Source organism: Hylobates moloch, unplaced genomic scaffold, assembly GCF_009828535.3.
Source record: "Hylobates moloch isolate HMO894 unplaced genomic scaffold, HMol_V3 SCAFFOLD_1, whole genome shotgun sequence".
NCBI lineage: Eukaryota > Metazoa > Chordata > Mammalia > Primates > Hylobatidae > Hylobates > Hylobates moloch.
In genome coordinates, this window is record NW_026652276.1 from 15,982,509 (window position 1) to 16,004,822 (window position 22,314).

Here is a 22,314-nt window from a genome sequence, read left to right on the forward strand (position 1 = left end):
GAACAGGAGTTCCCTCCTAGAATTTAATTTTTAGATACTATACTTTAAATAATTTAAAGAAGATATGATTACTTTGGGAAAATAGACATGAAATTAGTATGATCCACACGATCCACAGCTTGAATACTCATAGAAGATACAGTAACGAATAGTAAGGCATAGCAAGTGAGTGGATATACATGTATTATTATCAGGAGAGGCATCCAGGGTATTATAAATTGAGGCAGTAAAATCCTTTCAAAAGGCAATTTGGCAACTTGTTTGAAAAGCTATAAAAACCATTACACCTTTTGACCCAGTAATATCTCTCCTGAGATTTTATCCTAAGGAAATAATTTAAAAAATAGAATACAACTATATGCATAAACTTATTAATTACAAAATTTACTCTACCTGTGGAAGAAAGAAAACAACCTAAAAATCAAACAACTGATGAATAGCCAATTATGAGACATTAAATTTAAAAAAATAGCCAAAACTACAACTGCAATTTTGAAGACTGAAGCAACATAAAAAATACATGCAATGGATTTAATGAAAATAATGACTACCAAATTGCAGATATTTAGTGATTAAACCCTTTTTAAAAGGTAGTTAGTTACACTTGGATAAAGAATTTAAGAGAAATAGAAGAAAAGGAAAACAGTTTTGTATCATGACAGTGGAATTCACGGCAAAATCAGTCTCCTATTGGCATATCGTTTCCTAATGCTATTAGCAAATTGTATGCAATAACTGAAAATCAGCAAAGGTCTTATGTGTTCATCCTGCCTTTCTGGTATTTATCAGAGGTCTGCAACAAAGGCCCAGTGGTTACCAGTATTCATGGCAGAGATATTTTAAAACTTGCCCTCTATATTTTGGTGATTTTGAATTATTTGGTTTGTTAGGATAAATAATATTGAGGATTATGGATTTTTTCCTTCTTTCTTCCTTTTGGGTCTTCTCAGCCTCATTTATTGCAAACTCTTAAATGTGTGATTGTTACATTTATTTCAAAGGGCATCATAAATCACTTTAAGCTTAAAGCCATTAAACTAAAGTAAAATTCTGCTATTACAAAGTTTATATACAAAGAAACACTAGGATACATAATATCAAAAACGATTGCTTCTCTTGATCTGTTTCAAGGTGGAATTGTTTTGGAAAAAAAAGAAATACAACAACTTTCAAGATAGCAATTTCCCAAATTGTTTAATGATATTTTAGTTTTATTCATAAGAGCAAATTTAAGCAAAATGCTATTTAATTTTATTATTATCTGTACAGCTCAGTTGCACAATACATTATTCAAAACATACAAGATTTTTCTATAAATATTTTCTTATACTAAGAGGGCTTAAAAAAGTACCTGGGTGCAGTGGCTCATGCCTATAATCCCACCACTTTAGGAAGTGGAGGTGGGTGTTAGAGACTTGTCTGGGCAACAAAGCAAGACTCTATAGTTACAAAGAAAAAAAAATCCTTAAAAAAATAGAAAAGTGGACATTTTTAGTGAAAATTTAGATATTTTGACTATTTGTGTAATATTAGATATATATAAATAGCGAAAAATTAGTATGGTTTTCCTAACTGCATATGCATTAAGTACTTTTAGTTATTCCTCATTTTCTATTGGGTTAGTAGCTAAATCCCTGAGTCCCTACTTTAGTACATTCCATTTTCAAATGCATTTTGTGAAAGCATGAATATAAGCCTATATACATTCTTTTTAAATTATTTATTGAATATCTAATATTTTCAGGGTACTATACCTCTCTCCTATGCTTACAGGAGAAAAGACCTTTATGTTGTATTCAAAGAACCTCAAAATCTATCCTCATGTCCTTTGAATCTCCCATAAAACTTTGCTTTGTGTGGCCAAGAGGTTGTACTTGCCAATCATAGCACACCACTTGCAATTTCTCATATCTGTTTCTTTGCAAGCTTAAAAACTTTACACACACCTAGTAAATCTCCCTTCTCTGATCTCTGGGTATTTAAATCCTCTCTATTTGTGAAGGCCCAACTAAGCCCTTTCTTCTACCAGAAGTCTTTCCAGAAAATTCTGCTGTAATTGACTTTCTCTTCTCTGAAATCTTGTGTCACTGCAATTTGACATTACTTATATTGTCGATTTATTATTATACACTCAATGCTGCATACTTTTACTCTTTGCATGTCTTTATTTCAACAAGCAAATTATTAGGACTACAAAGGCAGGGAACTAAAACCCCAGACCTTGTAAAATAGGTACATATGAGCAACCAATGCATATGTGAATTAAATATTTGCCATGTGCTTAGGACACGTTTGGCATTGGCTTAAAAACTCAGCCATCTCTGAGTTCTGTCAAACCTTATCTAATACTCCATTACAATACATTACCCATAAATGCAAACATAGTAAAACCTTGTATGCTGTCCCTCTCTCAGAGGCAACATTCTTGGACCCAGAGGTACAATCAATCCATGTGTTATCTTTTTTGTATACCCCAAACATAAGCATGGCTTTTGTCATGGAGAAGTCAGCTGATATTTGCTGAACTTCATTTCCTTGGAGTATCTTATTATTGTGCATTAATTTAAAAAAATGCATAGTATCCTCTTGGAAGTAGAGTTTAGAAACAATAAATTACTGTACAAAAAGGAAATGAATAATACAGGAAAGGAAGAAACAAAAATTTCTCAAGAGTTCTCTTTATGTAAATGCCTTATTATACATTATTTTATTACTAACAATAATGCCTACATTTTTTGAGTGTTTAATATGTGCCAAGAACTATTACAAAATCTTTACATGTAGAATTCCATTTGATTCTCACAACACCATTGTGTAGATACAATTACGCACAGATGATGGAGCTAAGGTAGCAAATATTTCTAAGTGGAACACTTAAACAAGTAGTTGGACAGTGTAAATGCTGGAGAAATCAAACTTTCCAGAAGATGGCAAATAACAGAAAAAGGATTAAATTTAAAATCAACTTAATTCATTTGTAAAAGGAAAGGTAATGATACGAGTTAATCCCTGAAAAACATATGTATATTTTAAATTGCTTTTCATTAAACCTGTTATGGTTTCATTGAGGCAAATATAAAAATAAATTTTAGAAGAAATATGAGAGGGCTTCAGAAAAGTTTGTGGAAAAATTAAAAGATTATAAAAAATATATAATTTATTTCTCAACATAAGCTTTATCAAGCTCAATACACTTTTGTAAGCAATAGTACAAACCATTTTGTCAATCCCTAAAATAACTACGGGACCAGGAAAGTAAAGATGTCAATGCAATGTTTGTTACATTACTAACTGTAAAAAACTAGGTGCCCTTTACAGATTTTCTTAAGATTAGGAAAAAAAAAAAAGAAGTCAGAAGGAGACAAATCAGGATTGCAAGGTGGATGCCTAATGATTTCTCATCAAAACTCTTGTGGAGTTTCCCTTGTTTTATCAGAAATATAAGCAGGAACATTGTTATGATGAAGAAGGAATCTCTGGTGAAGCTTTTTTTTTTTTTGCTGTTTTCCTGATAAAGATTTGGCCAACCATCTCAAAATGCTCTCATAATATGCAGATGTTTATTGTTCTTTGGTCCCCTAGAAGGTCAACAAGCAAAATGCCTTGAGCATCCTCAAAAACTGTTGCCATGTAACAAACCTATATGTTCTGCACATGTATCCCAGCACTTAAAGTAAAAACAAACAAACAGAAACAAATAAACAAACAAAAAAACTGTTGCCATGTCCTTTCCTTTTGACCCGTCTGCTTTTGCTTTGACTGGACCTCACTCAGCTCTTGGTAGCCTTTGCTTTGATTGTGCCTTATCTTCAGGATCATACTGGTAAAGCCATGCTTCTCCCCTGTCACAATACCATGAAGAAATCCTTCAGGATCTCAATCCCACTTGTTTAAAATTTCCATTGAAACTCTGCTTTTGTCTGCAGCCTATCTGGGCATAACAGTTTTGGCACCCACAAAGTGGAAGTTTGCTCAAGTTTAATTTTTCAATCAGGATTATGTTTACTGAAACAATCGAGATGTCTATGGTGTTGGCTATTGTTTTTGCTGTTAATCATTGGACTTCTTCAATTAGGGCATGAAAAACATGAATTTTTTCCTTGCAAATTGATGTTGATGGTCTGCCACTGCAGGCTTCATCTTTAACATTGCCTTGTCCCTTCTTAAAATGAATAATCCATTTTGTTGCTGTTGTTGTTGTTGTTTGTTGGTTGTCTTTTGTTTGTTTGCTTGTTTGCTTTTATTTTACTTTAAGTTCCAGGATACATGTGAAGAATGCACAGATTTATTGCATAGGTTTACATGTGCCATGGTGGGTTGCTGTAGCTATCAACCCGTCATCTAAATTTTAAGCCCTGCATGCATTAGGTATTTGTCCTAATGCTCTCCCTCCCCTTGACCCTCACCCCCGACAGGTCCTGGTGTGTGTTGTTCCCCACCCCGTGTCCGTGCATTCTCATTGTTCAACTCTCAGTTATGAGTGAGAACATGTGGTATTTGGCTTTCTGTTCCTGTGTTGGTTTGCTGAGGATGATGGCTTCTAGCTTCATCCATGTCCCTGCAAAGGACATGATCTCATTGTTTTATAGCTGCATAGTATTCCGTGATGCATATGTACCACATTTTCTTTATCCAGTCTATAATTGATGGGCATTTTTGTTGGTTCTATGTCTTTGCTATTGTAAATAATTGTAATAATTAATAATATTGTAAATAATTGTAAATAATGCTGCAATAAACATGTGTATGCATGTGTCTTTATAGTAGAATGATTTATATGCCTTTGGGTATATATCCAGCAATGGGATTGCTGGGTTAAAAGGTATTTCTGGTTCTAGATCCCTGAGAAATTGCCACACTATCCTCCACAATGGTTGAACCAATCTGCATTCCCACCAACAGTGAAAAAGCATCTCTGTTTCTCCACAGCCTTGCCAGAATCTATTGTTTCTTGGCTTTTTAATAATCACTATTCTGAGTAGGGTGAGATGGTAACTTATTGTGGTTTCAATTTTTATTTCTCTAAAGATCAGTGATGATGAGCTTTTTTTCATGTTTATTGGCCACATAAATGTCTTATTTTTAGAAGTGTCTGTTCACACCCTTTGCCACTTTTTGATGGGGTTGTTTGTTTTAGTCTTGTAAATTTGTTTAAGTTCCTTGTGGATTCTGGATATTAGACCTTTGTCAGATGGGTAGATTGCAAAATTTTCTCCCATTCTGTAGGTTGTCTGCTCACTCTGTTGCTAGTTTATTTTGCTGTGCAGAAGCTCTTTAGTTTGTTTAGACCCCATTTGTCAATTTTGGCTTTTGTTGCAATTTCTTTTGAAGTTTTCATCATGAAGTCTTTGCCCATGTTTATGTCCTGAATGGTATTGCCTAGGTTTTCTTCTAGGGTTTTTATGGTTTTGGATTTTACATTTAAGTCTTTAATCCATCTTGAGTTAATTTTTGTATAAGGTGTAAGGAAGGGGTCCAGTTTCAGTTTTCTGCATAGCTAGCCCGTTTTCCCACCATGATTTATTAAGTAGAGAATCCTTTCCCCATTGCTAGTTTTTGTCAGTTTTGTCAAAGATCAGATGGTTGTAGATGTGTTGTGTTATTTCTGAGGTCTCTGTTCTGTTCCATTGGTCTATATGTCTGTTTTGATACCAGTACCATGCTGTTTTGGTTACTGTAGTCTTGTAGTATAGTTTGAAGTCAGGTAGTGTGATGCATCCAGCTTTGCTCTTTCTGCTTAGGATTGTCTTGGCTATATGGGCTCTCTTTGGTTCCATATGAAATTTAAAGTATTTTTTTCTAATTCTGTGAAGAATGTCAGTGGAATACCATTGAATCTGTAAATTACTTTGGGCAGTATGGCCATTTTCATGATATTGATTCTTCCTATCTGTGAGCATGGAATGTTTTTCCAATTGTTTGTGTCCTTTCTTATTTCCTTGAGCACTGGTTTGTAGTTGTCCTTGAAAAAGTCCTTCACATTTCTTGTAAGCTGTATTACTAGGTGTTTTATTCTCTTTGTAGCAATTGTGAATGGGAGTTCATTCCTGATTTGGCTCTCTGTTTGTCTATTGTTGGTGTATAGGAATGCTAGCAATTTTTGTACATTGATTTTGTATCCTGGGACTTTGCTGAAATTGCTTACCAGTTTAAGGAGTTTTTGGGCTGAGACAATGGGGTTTTCTAAATATAGAATCATGTCATCTGCAAACAGACACAATTTGGTTACCTCTCTTTCTATTTGAATACCATTTATTTCTTTCTCTTGCCTGATTGCCCTGGCCAGAACTTCCAATACTATGTTGAATAGGAGTGGTGAGAGAAGGCATCTTTGTCTTGTGGTAGTTTTCAAAGGGAATACTTCCAGCTTTTGCCCTTTCAGTATTTAGCCGTGGGTATGTAATAAATAGTTCTTATCATTATGCTATATGTTTCAACAATACCTAGTTTATTAAGAGTTTTTAACATGAAGGAACATTGAATTTTATCAGAGACCTTTTCTGCATCTATTTAGATAATCATATGGTTTTTGTCATTGGTTCTGTTTATGTGATGGATTACATTTATTGATTTGCATGTGTTGAACCAGCCTTGCATCCCAGGGATGAAGCTGACTTGATCATGGTGGATAAGCTTTTTGATGTGCTGCAGGATTTAGTTTGCCAGTATTTTATTGAGGATTTTCACATCAATGTTCATCAGAAATATTGGCCTGAAGTTTTCTTTTTTTCTTGTGTCTCTGCCAGGTTTTGATGTCAGGATTATGCTGGCCTTGTAAAATGAGTTAGGAAGGAGTCCCTCCTTTTCAATTGTTTGGAATAGTTTCTGAAGGAATGATACCAGTTCTGGTAATCTCTGGTAGATTTGTAATCTCTGGTAGATTTCAGCTGTGAGTCCATCTGGTTCTGGGCTTTTTTTTTTATTGATAGGCTATTAATTACTGCCTCAATTTCAGAACTTGTTATTGTTCTATTCAGGAATTTGACTTCTTCCTGGTTTAGTCTTGGGAGGATGTATGTGTCCTGGAATTTATCAGTTTCTTCTAGATTTTCTAGTTTATTTGCATAGAGTTGTTCATAGTATTCTCTGATGGTAGTTTGTATTTCTGTGGGGTCAGTAGTGATATCACCTTTATCATTTTTTATTGTGTCCATTTGATTCTTCTCTCTTTTCTTCTTTATTAGCCTAGCTAGTGATCTAACTGTTGTGTTAATTTTTTCAAAAAACCAGCTCCTGGATTCATTGATTTTTTTGGAGGGTTTTTTTATATCTCCATCTCACTCAGATCTGCTGTGATCTCAGTTATTTCTTGTCTTCTGCTAGCTTTCAGATTTATTTGCTCTTCTCTAGTTCTTTTAATTGTGATGTTATGGTGTCAATTTGAGATCCTTCCAGTTTTCTGATGTAGACATTTAGTGATATAAATTCTCCTCTTAATATTCCTTGAGCGGTGTCCCAGAGATTCTGGTACATTGTCTCTTTGTTCTCATTAGTTTCAAAGAACCTCTTGATTTCTGCTTTAATTTCATTATTTACCTAGGAGTCATTCAGAAGCGAGTTGTTCAATTTCCATATAGTTGTGTGGTTTTGAGTGAATTTCTTAATCCTGAGTTCTAATTTGATTGCACTGTGGTCTGAGAAACTGTTTGTTATGATTTCAGTTTTTTGGCATTTGCTGAGGAGTGTTTTACTTCCAATTATGTGGTCAATTTTAGAATATGTGCTATGTGGTACTTAGAAGAATGTATATTCTATTGATTTGGAGTGGAGAGTTCTGTAGATGTCTATTAGGTCCACTTGGTTCAGAGCTGAGTTCAACTCCTGAATACACTTGTTAATTTTCTGCCTTGTTAATCTGTCTAATATTGACAGTGGAGTGTTAAAGTCTCCCACTATTACTGTGTGGGAGTCTAAGTCTCCTTGTAGGTTTCTAAGAACTTACTTTATGAATCTGGGTGCTCCTTTATTGGGTGCATATATATTTAGGATAGTTAGCTCTTCTTGTTGCATTGATCCCTTTACCATTATTTAATGCCCTTCTTTGTATTCTTTGATCCTTGTTAAAGTCTGTTTTATCAGAGACTAGGATTGCAACCCCTGCTTTTTTTTTGCTTTCCATTTGCTTGGTAAATTTTCCTCCATCCCTTTATTTTGAGCTTATGTGTGTCTGCACGTGAGATGGGTCTCTTGAATACAGCACACCAATGAGTCTTGACTCTTTATCCAATTTGCCAGCCTGTGTCTTTTATTTGGGTCATTTAGCCCATTTATATTTAAGGTTATAATTGTTATGTGTGAATTTGATCCTGTTATCATGATGCTAGCTGGCTCTTATGCACGTTAGTTAATGCAGTTTCTTCAGAGTGTCATTGGTCTTTATATTTGGGTGTGTTTTTGCAGCAGCTGGTACTGGTTTTTCCTTTCCATATTTAATGCTTCTTTCAGGAACGCTTGTAAGGCAAGCCTGGTGGTGATGAAATCCCTTAGAATTTGATTGTCTGGAAAGGATTTTATTTCTCCTTCTCTTATGAAGCTTAGTTTGACTGGATATGAAATTCTTCATTGAAAATTCTTTTCTTTAAGAGTGTTGAATATTGGCCCCCACTCTTTTCTGGCTTGTAGGGTTTCTGCTGAGAGATCCACTGTTAGTCTGATGGGCTTCCCTTTGTAGGTGACCTGACATTTTTCCCTGGCTGCCCTTAATATTTTTTCTTCATTTTGACCTTGGAGAATCTGCTGATTGTGTGTCTTGGGGTTGATCTTCTTGTGGAGTATCTTAGTGGTGTTCTCTGTGTTTCCTGAATTTGAATGTTGGCCTCTCTTGCTAGGTTGGGGAAGTTCTCCTGGATAATACACTGAAGTGTGTTTTCCAACTTGGTTCCATTCTCCCTGTCTCTTTCAGGTACTTCAATTAATTTTAGGTTTGGTCTTTTAACATAGTTCCATATTTCTTGGAGTCTTTGTTCATTACTTTTCATTCTTTTTTCTCTAATCTTGTCTGCATGCCTTATTTCAGCAAGGTGGTCTTCAAACTCTGATATCCCTTCTTCCACTTGATCGACTTGGCTCTTGATGCTTGTATGTGCTTCACGAAGTTCTTATGCTGTGTTTTTCAGTTCCATCAGGTCATTTATGTTCCTCTCTAAAATGATTATTCTAGTTAGCAGCTCCTGTAACGTTTTATCAAGGTTCTTAGCTTCCTTGCATTGGGTTAGAGCATGCTCCTTTAGCTCAACAGAGTTTGTTATTACCCCCTTTTGAAGCTTTCTTCAGTCAGTTCATCCATCTCATCCTCCGTTCAATTCTGCACCCTTGCTGGAGAGGTGTTGCAATCATTTGCAGGAGAAGAGGTATTCTGACTTTTGGCATTTTCAGTGTTTTTATGCTGTTTTTTCCTCATCTTCATGGATTTATCTACCTTTGATCTTTGAGGCCGATGACCTTTGGATGAGGTTTTTTATTTTTATTTTTATTTTGGAGGAGGGTCTTTTTTGTTGATGTTGTTGTTGTTGCTTTCTATTTGTTAGTTTTTCTTCTAACAGTCGGGCACCTATTCTGCAGGTCTGTTGCAGTTTTCTGGAGGTCCACTTCAGTCCCTGTTTGCTTGGGTATCACCAGTGGAGACTGCAGAACAGCAAAAATTGCTGCCTGCTCTTTCTTCTGGAAGCTTTGTCCCAGAGGGGCACTGGCCTGATGCCAGCTGAAGCTCTCCTGTATGAGGTGTCTGTTGACCCCTATCAGGAAGTCTCTCCCAGTCAGGAGGCACAGGGGTCAGGGACCCACTTGAGGAGGCAGCGTGTCCCTTAGCAGAGCTGGTGAGCTGTGCTGGGAGAATCCTGCTTGTCAGGATCAAGCATTCTCTTCAGAGCTGGCAGGCAGGAAAGATTAAGTCTCCTGAAGCTGCCAATGCAGTTGCTCCTCCCCCCAGGTACTCTGCCCCAGGGACATGAGAATTTTGTCTGTAAGCCCCTGACTAGAGCTGCTGGATTTCCTGCAGAGATACCCTGCCCAGTGAGGAGGAATCCAGAGAAGCAGTTTGGTCACAGCTGCTTTGCTGTGCTATGGTGAATTCCATCCAGTCCCAACCTCCCAGTCCCCTTAGCACTGTCAGGGGGAAACAGCCTACTAAAGCCACAGTAATGGCAGTCACTCCTCCCCACACCAAACTCAAAAGTCCCAGGTTGACTCCAAACTGCTGTGCTGGCAGTGAGAATTTCAAGCCAGCGTTTCTTAACTTGCTGGGCACCGTGTGCGTGGGACTCGCTGAGCAAGACCGCTTGGCTCCCTGGCTGTAGCCTGCTTTCCAGGACAGTGGACAGTTGTCCTGTCTCACTGGAGTTCCAGGCACTGCTGGAGTATGAAAAAACTTGCAGCTCAGTGCCTGCCCAAACAGCCGCCCAGTTTTGTGCTTGAAACCCAGGGCCCTGGTGGTGGTAAGTTCACGAAGGAATCTCCTGATCCTCAGATGGCAAAAATCCATAGGAAAAGCATAGTACCTTGGGCAGGTAGCACAGTCCCTCACTGCTTTCCTCCGCTGGGGGAGGGAGGTCCCCAGCTCTGTGCACTTCCTGGGTGAGGTGACGCCCCACCCTTATTTGCTCACTCTCCATGGGTCGCATCCACTGCCTAACCAGTCCCAGTGAGATGAACTGGGTACCTCGGTTGGAAATGCAGAAATCACCTGCCTTCTGTGTTGGTCTTGCTGGGAGCTGCAGACCAGAGCTGTTTCCATTCAGCTATCTTGTCCCCTCCTCTGACTTAATGGCTGCTTTGGTAAACTGCTGATTCTTGGGGGTATTGTCTCTGTACACTTTTCATAAAGCATCAATGATTTCACCATTCTTCAATCCAAGCTTCACCATCAATTTAAGATTTGTTTTTGTTCAATTTTAGCAGAATACATGTTGCTTTCACAGGCGCTGTTTTCAAACTAATGTCTTATCCTTCTCACTGAGTCAAACTAGATCTTATTCTGGCATATTATAACCAGTTAATATGAGCTTATTTCAGTGCAAAAATGTGTTGAAATCCATGCATTGTTTCTTCATAATACACATTTTCCATGAACACTTTGAAGACTCCTCATATACTTTTTAAAAATCAACCTGGATTTTGTGAATTAGACATTTTTTTTTTTTTTTACAGATTGATTTAAACCACACTCAAGGAATGGCATGAATCAGGATATTAGTGAAAAATTAATTATAATGTTTGTTTGCTCTCTAGAGTGTTGATAAGCAAACACATTTTTGTTTTTTTAAAATCTAAAAATAGCGTTTTTAGACTTCAAGGAAATACTGTTAAGTAGGTTTATTTATTTTATTAGCAGTTATAAATGACTAAGCAAATCAAACTGATATTTATTTGACACTTCTTATATTTAGTTGATAAAGTGAGTCTATTTCCCATTAGAATTTTTATAGCCAAGTATATAATTGTGCCCTATGGTGTAAAATAATTTTAGACATATGCAAAAGCATCACAGCAACATCTACTGTGTTACTAATGGTTAGAAATTTTGTATTCATTTAAATGTACTTAAACTAAAATGAATAACCATGAGTTTATTCAATTCTTGACTAAAAGATGCTAAATTATTCAACTTCTACCCTGCAGTGATACCTTGATTAATATATCCTCTGGGAAGAAGGCTCAGGATCATTTATATCAGCTGAACTGTCGTATCCTAAAACATCAATTGGAAGATGAAAGAAATTGTCTTCCTAATGGAATGTCATGCATCAACAAACCAGAGGAAGGGTTTTTGTTATTGCTTGTTTACTTATGTGCTTTTTCATTTTTTTCTTTTTCATGCACCCCTGGAGTAACAATACCTTTTCTCTGACTTGTTCTGAAAACAAACCGCATTTGGCCCTTTTTGGGAAAAGGGCTCACAGTGGCTATAATGACAGAACGAATAATTTGTGATTTCTCATCTCATTTCTTCCTACCTCTGACCCCCCCCTCCACCCTTCTCGTATCAGAAAGCTACACAGCCGATAGAAGAGAAGAAAAAGGGAATAAACTTAGCACTTGTAGCTGCACCCTCAAATCAGCATGAGGCTATATAAAGAGAGCAAGTTCTGGAGTCAGACAGACCTGGTACTCATATTTTAATGTTTATTTTATTTAGCAAACACTTATACAGTGCTAGTTATGTCCTTCGTACACTTCTACACACTTGGCTAATGTGAACTAATTTAATCCTTATAGTAATTCAAATAAGGAAAATACTCTTCATATACCCATTTTATAGAAAAAGAACCTGAGGCACACAAGGGTTAAGAAACCTGCCTAAGATCACAAGCCAGCAAGTGACAGAGGCTGGATCCAAGAAATATAGTTGGAGTATGTGATCTTTACCATGACGTACCTGAGGTTGACTCTCCAGATCTTAGCCAAACCACTTAGTGGCCAGGCCCTCTTGGGCACTTAACTTTTCTGAGCTTCAATTTCTTCACTTGAAAAACAGGAACAGTATCTACAGCCAGTGGCAGTTGTCAAAGTGCATGTGACACTTTCTGATGGTCCTGTTCCTTATGATTATCTTCCCAGAACAGATCTGCCCAGCAATGTTTCCTTTTCCAAATACTGCCACACTCAAGTTTCAGCTGGACCTTGCCACCATACTTTTGATTCAAAATCGCATATGTATTTGGGGATGGTGGCACATTCAACATTATTAGAGTTAGTATTTAATGGCATTAATACCAGTAATTTAATGGCATTAATACAGTAACACATATTATATTCTAAAATATGTCCCAATATTTCTTACTGATTTTGCACATCTCTCAGTAGACTGGTAGTTGCTTCAGCATAGGAAAATGTGTCTGATTTATTCTAAACTCTATCCAAAGCCCACAGAGGACCTGGAAAGTGGGGGGAATTCAAGAGGTATAATGTCATAAAGAAGTGAGCGAATGGTTTTCCTACCACCTATAAAATTTCCATCAACAACATGTGCTAGTAAATGCATCCTCATTAACAGGCATGTTATCATAATGATAGCATTTCCAAGGAATGATAGCAATACAAATGAGCCAGAAGAAATGTGTAAAATAAAATTCAAAATTGTGCAAATGGAAAAACAAAGCCATTTGGCAAATTCTTAAGTTATTAATGTGCCAAATTAATGTTTATTTTTTCTTTTAAGATGAAAATATGATTTACAGTGGTAAAAATCAGACCTGCTAACAGAAACATAAATAAACCCCAAACAACAACAACAATCAGCTATCAAGATCACAAAGCAAGATGTTTCAATGACATTTTTCCAGTGCCATGTTCCTGTCTGAGCGCCATGAGATAAAACTCTCAGAACCACATGCTCTGGAGGCCACCTTGTTCCAGAGAGCTGAAGGTCAAGGAAATCCCCATATGTGATTACCAAGCATCTTAAACAGACATATCTCACATTAAATTGCATTCAGGAGACAAAGGTTTGTCTAGTACAGCCACTGCTCACAAATGCTCACAAATGGCTTCCATATGGTCATGTCTTCAAGGCAGTAGGATCCTTGGTTCTTGCCTGTGACTCCCCTTTTTACAACTTGAATTTTGAACTGCATTAAAATTAAAGCTTAAAGGTAAAATTGTAATTTCTCTTCTATTTTTATGCTAAAATATTTTATGAAAAGCAGGCCTTTTTTCCTTAGTTTGGAGAACTGTATTTTTATTCATTCATATGCTAACAAGCTGGATATGGAAAACATATCACTATGCTAAGTGTGAGACAATATACTGACTTTCCATGTAAAAAAAGAAAAAATGAAGAAAAGTACATGAAACCTTTCTAAAATGAACAGTGAACCTACAGAAGGAAACTCGAATGCTTTTACAAAATGGGCTTGAAGGCAAAACCGAAAGATAAATGTACGGGTTTAAAATTACTCATGGGCAAGGTTCCCATCTTAAATATTTGAAGTATTCAGGCCTCCAGGCACCTGTTCAAGTTTGTGCTGATTCTCCCCCCAGGCAGCTGCCTCACTTGCCTCTGCCTCGGGCTGGTCCTGAACGTGGTCCAGGATGCATCTCTGTTGAGCAAGTTCAGCTGGTGCTCAGTGACAGGTGTGGGTCCTGATTGCCTCCAACAGTGTGGCATGTTTCTTAAAGAGGGAAACAAAGCCATCAAACACTTGCTTCTCAAACCCAGCTTTTTAATGTGTGAGCTCAAAATAAAAGCATACGCTAGTAAAATAATAGGCCTATATCAGGCCTAAAGAATACCTTTTTGAGAAGAAAACTAAATAATGGACAACTGTGGCAAAGGAAAGAGCTGACATCACTGGTGGGATTTGAGGCATTCTATAAGGTCCAATAGCTCACAGGGAATGCCTTTGTGAACACTAAAGCCTTGAATCCAGGTAGATGATGGACCCAGTGGTCCAGACTCATGAAGAACTACAAGATCCCACTATGTCAGCCTCCAGGCTTCAGACTGTGGGTCACTGATGACATGGGCATGGAGAGCACTCTCAATAAGGTGTGAGGCTAAGAGTGATGGCTCCACAACTAGATGCCCATATAACACTCCTAGTTCCATCCCAGAACACAGTGGGATCTTTCTGTGTGGCAGGATTCCGCAAACTATGACCCATGGGCCAAATCCAGCCCACCGCCTGTTTTTATGTGCCCGTTGTACTAGTCCATTTTCACACTGCTGTGAAGAACTGCCTGAGACTGGGTAATTTATAAAGGAGGGAGGTTTAATTGACTCACAGTTCAGTGTGGCTGGGAAGGCCTCAGGAAACTTACAGTCGTGGCGGAAGGTGAAGGGGAAGCAAGACACCTTCTTCACAAGGTGACAGGAAGGAGAAGTGCTGAGAAAAGTGGGAAGAGCCCCTTATGAAACCATCAGATCTCATGAGAACTCACTATCATGAGAATGGCATGGGGGAAACCAATCCATGATCCAATTACCTCCACCTGGTCTCTCCCTTGACATGTGGGGATTATGAGGATTACAATTCAAGATTTGGGTGGGGACACAAAGCCTAACCATATCACCTGTAGCTAAGAAATTTTCTTTTGCGTGTCTGAAAATAATCAAAAGAAGAATATTTAATGACATTGAAAATTATATGAAATGTAAATCATAGTTGCTATATATAACGCTTTATTGGAACACAGCATGTCTATTGTTTACATATTGTATATGGCTGCTTGTGCACTACAATGACACAGTAGTTGTTACAGAAACTGTATCATCCACAGAGTCTAAAATATTTACTATCTGACTCTTTAAAGAAAATGTTTGCCAGCTCCTGGTGTAGCCCCTTATCAGCTGTGAATGGGTAATTTACTAAGACACTACACTTTCAGTCTCAACTTTCCCATTTGTAAGGGTATATGAAAACATGGGGGTTGTTGTGAATGATACAGGAGGTAAGGTGTCACAAAGAACCTAAAATAATGGCAACAAATGATTGTCATTTCTATTCTTAAAGAAATGGGAGGGAGAGAAGTATTTTCTGGTCTCTGATGTGATTCTAAACAATAGAAGTGGCCACCAATCTCCCCTAGGTTTCAAACTGCCTGGTGGTGTTGGATGTTATTGTTGAGTTCTCAGCAGCTGTTGCACTATTTTTCCAATATGTAGCAACATATGGTTCCATAAGCTTTAGGAAAGAATCCTGATTAGTCTTAAATAGTAGGGACACTCTTCCCTCTGAGTCAATTAGAGAGGGGCACTTTTAGTTGTCTCGGTGACTAGAGGGTGCCATTGACACTGATTGGTAGCAAGTAGAAATGCAACCGATTACGCACAATAGAGAAATGTCCCATCAAAAAACCCCACAACTTCCCTGATGAGTGTCACGTAGGGTAGTGTAGCTCAGCTTGCCACATGTTTGGGCAAGTTAGGCCTTAGCCAAACACCATGTCTCCAATCAGCACAGATTTCAGGACATTTTCTGGGAATTGTGGACACCAGTTTTCTCTCCCATATACAGTGTGGTGAGCAGTTGTGAAGTCCAAAAGCTCTTTATAGCGTTTTATGAACATCATTTCATGACCAGGCAATCCAGTTTAAGAACAAAGAAACAACAGAGAGCAGAGCCAAGCCAGAAGAATCAGAGAGGAACAAAGCAGCTCTCTAATTAAGCCACACATCTAATCAAGCCACACCTGTTCTATTTCCTACCCGTGAGCTTCTCAGAACTTTAGCGTTTAAGTGACACTGCATTGGATTTATTGAAACTTGCTGACAAGATCAACTACTATAAATGGGACCTGTTTGTAGATGCAGATTGAAGGTGTTGCTCAGGTGATCCTAGTTTAGAGCAATAGCCAGAGAATCAGGACACAGTGATTCAGAGGTGTGCTACATTTTTATATGTCAGGATCCATTCACAATTTATAAGATATCTCATATATATATATCGCTTAACAAATCCAATTTTTTACTTAGTGCCACTATGTGCAAATCTCTTTGCTCAAGCTGTAGGAGATGCAAAAATGACTGAGGCACATTACCAATCCTCAAGGAATAAATTACTTCATAGATAAAAAAACACATAAACTACACAAGATGTTAAAACAGGTGGCAGAATAAAGTTAGATGTGAGTTCTGCACAACATTAGAGCCAGAGAAGAGAGGCTATTGCCCTCCTCACCTGATTCTCACAACAGCTCTGTGGGGGAGGTACAATAAATGTTTTTACCCTCATTGTCACATATTTGGAGATTCAGAAATGTCCAGTGTGCCTGGGCTAATTGGTGGTTCTTTAATTGTGCTCAGTAATTCTCTCTGGAAGCCCAATATCTTTTCTATTCCTCCATGCAAATTCTTCACAATAATAACACAGAAAAGGGCTATTGTTTATTAAGTACTTCATAAAGGCTCATGTTTTACTCTGTTTTGTGTTACCATAACAGAATACCACAGACTGGATATTTTACAACAAAAAGACATTTATTTCCCACAGTTCTCTGGAGTTTGGGAAGTCCAGTATCAAAGTGCCAGTGTCTCGTGAGGGCCTTCTTGCTACTTCATACAGTGGTGGAAGTTAAGAGGGTAAGACAGGGTGAGCGAAAAAAAGATGGAACTCATAGATTCAGATCTCTTTATAATCAGCATGAATTTGTTCATAAGCCTGGACCCTCATGACCTAACCATCACCCACTAGGCCCCACCTCCCAACACTGCTGACTGGAGATTAAGTTTTCAGCAAATGAACTTTGGGGCCACATTCAAACCAAAGCAGCTCACAAAGAGAAATCAGGCATATACTGTCAAGTCATAAAATGAGAAATGTGTAAAATAGTAGGGAGAAATGGGGACTTTGAAAAACCAGAGGCCACCTGATCCAATTAGAGGAAACTACCACTCAGATCATGATTGGCCAATATTGTCAGAACTTTCCATTTGAAAAGAGATCCAGAAATATAATTGTATGAGGAATCTCATAAAGTATTTTAACAATTTCATCAACCCCTGTTACTTCTTTCTCCAAAATTCTTGCTCAGCCACTTCCTTCCATGTCCTTGTGATAGCCCGTAAGTCATCCTCTAGATTCCAGTTGTATCCCTTTTTATACACCCTCTAGAGAGCAGCCAGTGATCAATTTTAAAAATAAAGGTTATCATCATTCTATTCACCTCGTATACTTATCAGTCAGGATTCAATCGTGAAAGCCTGGCCATTATGGGCATTATGGGAATAACTGACTCAATATAAGGGTTAGAACTTGGACAAATGTGTGAGGAAATGGGGATGAGAAGGAGTCTAGAAGCTGAAGTAAAAAGCCATAGAAAGAGTCACTGACCCATCACAAAAAGCCCTGGTGTAGGTGGAAACCTAAATCTGTGTGTGTGTGTGTGTGTGTGTGTGTGTACTTGTGCTTGCATATGTACATGTGAACATGCTTGCTAATATGTTTGTATGTGTGTATACACGTAGCTGCCTGGTGAGTTCATTTTGTTTGCTGCCCAGATAGAGTCAATATAGACAGGTGAATTGCAATAGAGAAAGAGTTTAATGCACATAGAGCAGGCCAAAGGGAAGATGGGAGTTTTAATTATTACTCACATCAGCCTCCTCAAAAATTCAGAGGCTAGGGTTTTTCGAGGGTAGTTTGGTGGGCAGAGAGCTAGGGGACTGGGTGCTGCTGATCGGTTGGGGATGCAATCGTAAGGGTGTGGAAAATCGTCCTCATGTGTTGAGTCCGCTTTTGGTTGGGCCATGCAGTCAACAGAGGCCATGCAGAGGCCTGAAAGCACATCTCAAAATGTCAATCTTATGTTCTACAATAGTGATATTATCTGCGGGAGTAATTGGGGAAGTTGCAAATCTTTTGATCTCTGCAGTAATGCCTGGTGTTCATTTATACCTACATCTTAGCAGAATTCAGGCCCCTCTCATCCTCCTAACCTAGTCATCATTCATTAGTTTTACAAAAGGTGTTAGTTTGGGGAAAGGGCTATTATCATTTAAACTACATTTCTCCCAAAGTTGGCTTGGACCAACCCCAGGAATAATCAATGGAAGTTTCCAGGTTAAAGGCAAGATGAGGATTGGTTAGGTCAGTCTCTTTCACTGTCATAATTTTTTCATTGTTATGATTTTTGCAAAGATGGTTTTATACACATATATAATTTTCAATGAATCCCTTTATTTTTTTATGAAGTCCTAAGTTGTGTAATTTATTCCATTATGAAGACATGTACATTTACTAAGATTGATAAATATGTAGACATAGATGTAAGTATATTAATAGTTTTACAAGAAAGTTCAGACCTGAATATCAGATGAAATTCTGACTCTGGCACATGATATAAGCAATATCTCCTACAGAGTTCAGCCTCCACACAGCTCACTTCCAGCAGCAGGTACTAGATATTTAACATTTAAAAGTAAATGGCCAGCTCACTCATTAGTTTCTGAAGGCATCAGCATATAGATCAATCCTTATAAAAAGACCAACATTTCAAACTACAAAATTCATATCAAATGGTTAACAAATTAGTTACTCTGAGAATGGAAGCACTCTGCCATGAACACGTTTGAGCTCTTCTACCTATTTGTTGTTTCTAACCACAAAGTTCTCTTATTCACAAACTAGAGAGAGTCACAACATCTAACTTCAGGTATTCAGGCTTTGGTCTCATGAGCTTTTGTACACTTTATTTCCTGACACGATGAGAAGTAAAAATTTGCACCTAACCTTCTGATGGGACACTTAGGATTGCAATGCTATTAGAGACTTGAGATCACTGGTGGGGACAGGAACAGCCTGATCTTATGGATCCTCACACTGCTCAGAGGGAATCGTAGAGGATTGCATTTGTCTACATGAAAACTCATAGCATCTGATACAACTTGTGTGCATAATAAATATTTGTTGAATAAACTATTAAATGGAATAAATAAAAAAGAAACAGATGTTGATACAAGTATGAGATTCTATAGAATTTGGAGCTTTGCTCTCTGGTGTGACTGAGCAATAATAGAATATAACACCAAGGTGCTTTCCATCCTTAATACTGAAGTGTTCCTCCAGAAAGCAGAGCTTGGGTTGCTGGTAATAACCTTTAAAGAGCACTAAATATGTTCACAGCACTGAGATAACACTGGCCATTCTGTTGTACAAGCGGCATACACGGGCTCAGGCAATCTTCTCTGTATACATTGTGATTCTTCACGTACTAGGTACTTGATCTGGATGTGGTGCTCTTCTTTAACCAGCACAGCCATTGTTAAGCCCAGGAACCCTTGTCAAGACTGGCTTTCATATATTGCACTCTTCAGCACGCTGTTGTAGGCACTGCCTTAATCTAGCCAATAATTCTCTGCCTTAATTCTCTCCACCAAGTCAAACATGAGACACACAATGAAATAACAGGTCAGAATTCAGGCAAAGTTATTTTTCTTAATATTTATCCATAGAGAAGTGTAAGAGAGAAGAAAAAAAATTGTAATGCAAGAACAAAGCTTGACACCTTTCAGATGAGTGAGAACTAAATTAAATTCACTTCTTGTCCCTCTCACCACTACAAATAGAAAACGTATCCAAGAGCTCTAATGTCTTTGGACATTAAATTACATGCATGTCAAATTTTGTAACTGATTATAACTCATTTCAAAATAACACAGGAATTTCTCCACAACTAAATAATTGGTACTGTACCTTGTGAATGCCAAGTGGGAGACAAAAAGAATGGCAATCTTACAGATAATGTGGGTAGCAGAGCAAAAACCTGTTCATGCCTGTCAAGCTGTGTAACTGATTCATTTTTTTTTCCTTTTAGACATATTTGAAATTAAATCAACACAAGAATATGAGAGGAAAATCTGTCTCCTAGGGTTACTCAGCATAAATAAAGCATAATACAGGAGATTGGGATCTTCTTTACAGATTCTATAAGACTGTCTGCTCAGACTTGTTTCCATAAAGATTAATGGATGAAGTTGGTTTTAAAATGTCAGTAAAGTAAAACAAACATTTGTAATTCTTCATCAGTTGCTCTATCCAGATTATAGTTTTTTGTATACCTGAAACTGTACCCATTGTGCCTCCAAGATTTTTCAGGTATTCCCTTCTATGAGGAACTGATAAGTTCTACCATTTTTGTTTTCTGCCTCTTGGTAATTTCTTCTAAATCATTGTGGTCTTTAATTTTATCATTTAAACAGCATTACTACTCTTCCTTCTCTATATTGTTATCATCTGTTTAATTTTCTTCTTTTCTATATCTCTTTCTCCTTCTCCTCCTCCCCTCCCATCTTTCTCCTTCTTGTCTTTCTTCTCTTTTCTCACTTTCATTTATCCCTTGCTGAGGGTCTACAAGCTTCCGCATGATTGGCTCTTCTTTGTCTTCTTCAACCCATTTTTTTCCCTCATGATATTCATCTCTAGCCTTAAACTTATCATTGTCCAACTCATGTGCTTCATATTTGCTATTCCTTGTGCCTAGAATTCTCTTTCTCAAGTTGTCTTCTTTCCCATCAAGGCTACAATATGTTGCCATGCATTGCGTGCAGAAAAAACCCAGGGGTGATACTCAGATTATGATGTGACTAGCTTCTCCAGAACTTGCAATATGGTGGTGTGGTTTTCTATTCTAAGGAACTCAGCCTATGTATTATATCTTTTTCCAACTCTGACAGATGAGATATAAAATGAAATTTAAAAAATAAAAATAAGGCAAAAAGGACAAATTCCTATCCAGTTTCTCATACTACTTTTAGAAATGGGAAAATTTTTCAACTTTCTTGCCCTATTTTTTTAATTGGTGATTTATAAATTATTATTATCTTGTGAGTTAATGTTAATAAAGAATACCTCTCTATACTAGTCTTCCATGACTCAGCTAAAAGAAGAAAGTAGAGCTAAATACATTGACGTGGGAACATTCCCAAAACATATATTTGGAGAAAACAGATTATAGAATCATATGATTGCACAAGCTGAACTATGTTTGAAACAAACCCACAAATTCTTAAAACTGTACATATGTATATGCATATACATACACAAACATATATTTTATATCATACATATGGGAAAGCAAGTGTGTGTATAAATATAGCAAAAATTTTGAAGAATGCACATAAATTTTTGGTGGAACACTGGTTAGGGCTATAATTGAAGGGGGTTTCACTTTTTGCTATATATCCTGCCCCAGGTTTTGTATTTTATGGTGGTATATGCATCTATTAATGTATAACTATGTAATAAACAGAAGGTAGACCACATGTTTATATTTCCCATCCCTATTATTTTATATATGGCATTTCTCTGTGCAAATTTTTCAGTCTACACCTGCAGCAGAAATAATTTTAATGTGGGAGACAAAACAAACTGTTTTTTTATTTTATTTTTACTATCACATGATATAGGACCTGGGCCATTATAATCATTCAGTAAATGTTAATTGATTATGTTAAGGAGTAACTAAATAAGTGATTGATTGAATACAGATATTAAAGCTCCAATCTCTATAACATAAGCCTATCATCCTTATAGTTGACTAGCAACATGATATCCAATATAATCTAGTAGCTGTGGATGACCAGCCTTAATGAGGTTCCTGGAAACTCACTTTTAGTTTCTATTTAGCTTCTGTATTAGCCTGTTCTCACAGTGCTGATAAAGACATACCTGAGACTTAGCAATTTACGAAAGAAATTTTAAAGGTTAATAGACTAACATTTCCACATGGCTGAAGAGGCCTCACAATCACGGCAGCAGGTGAAAGGCATGTCTCGCATAGTGGCAGACAAGAGAAGAGAATGAGAATCAAGCTAAAGGGGTTTCCTCTTTTAAAACCATCAGATCTTGTGAGATTTATTGACTATCACAAGAACAGTAT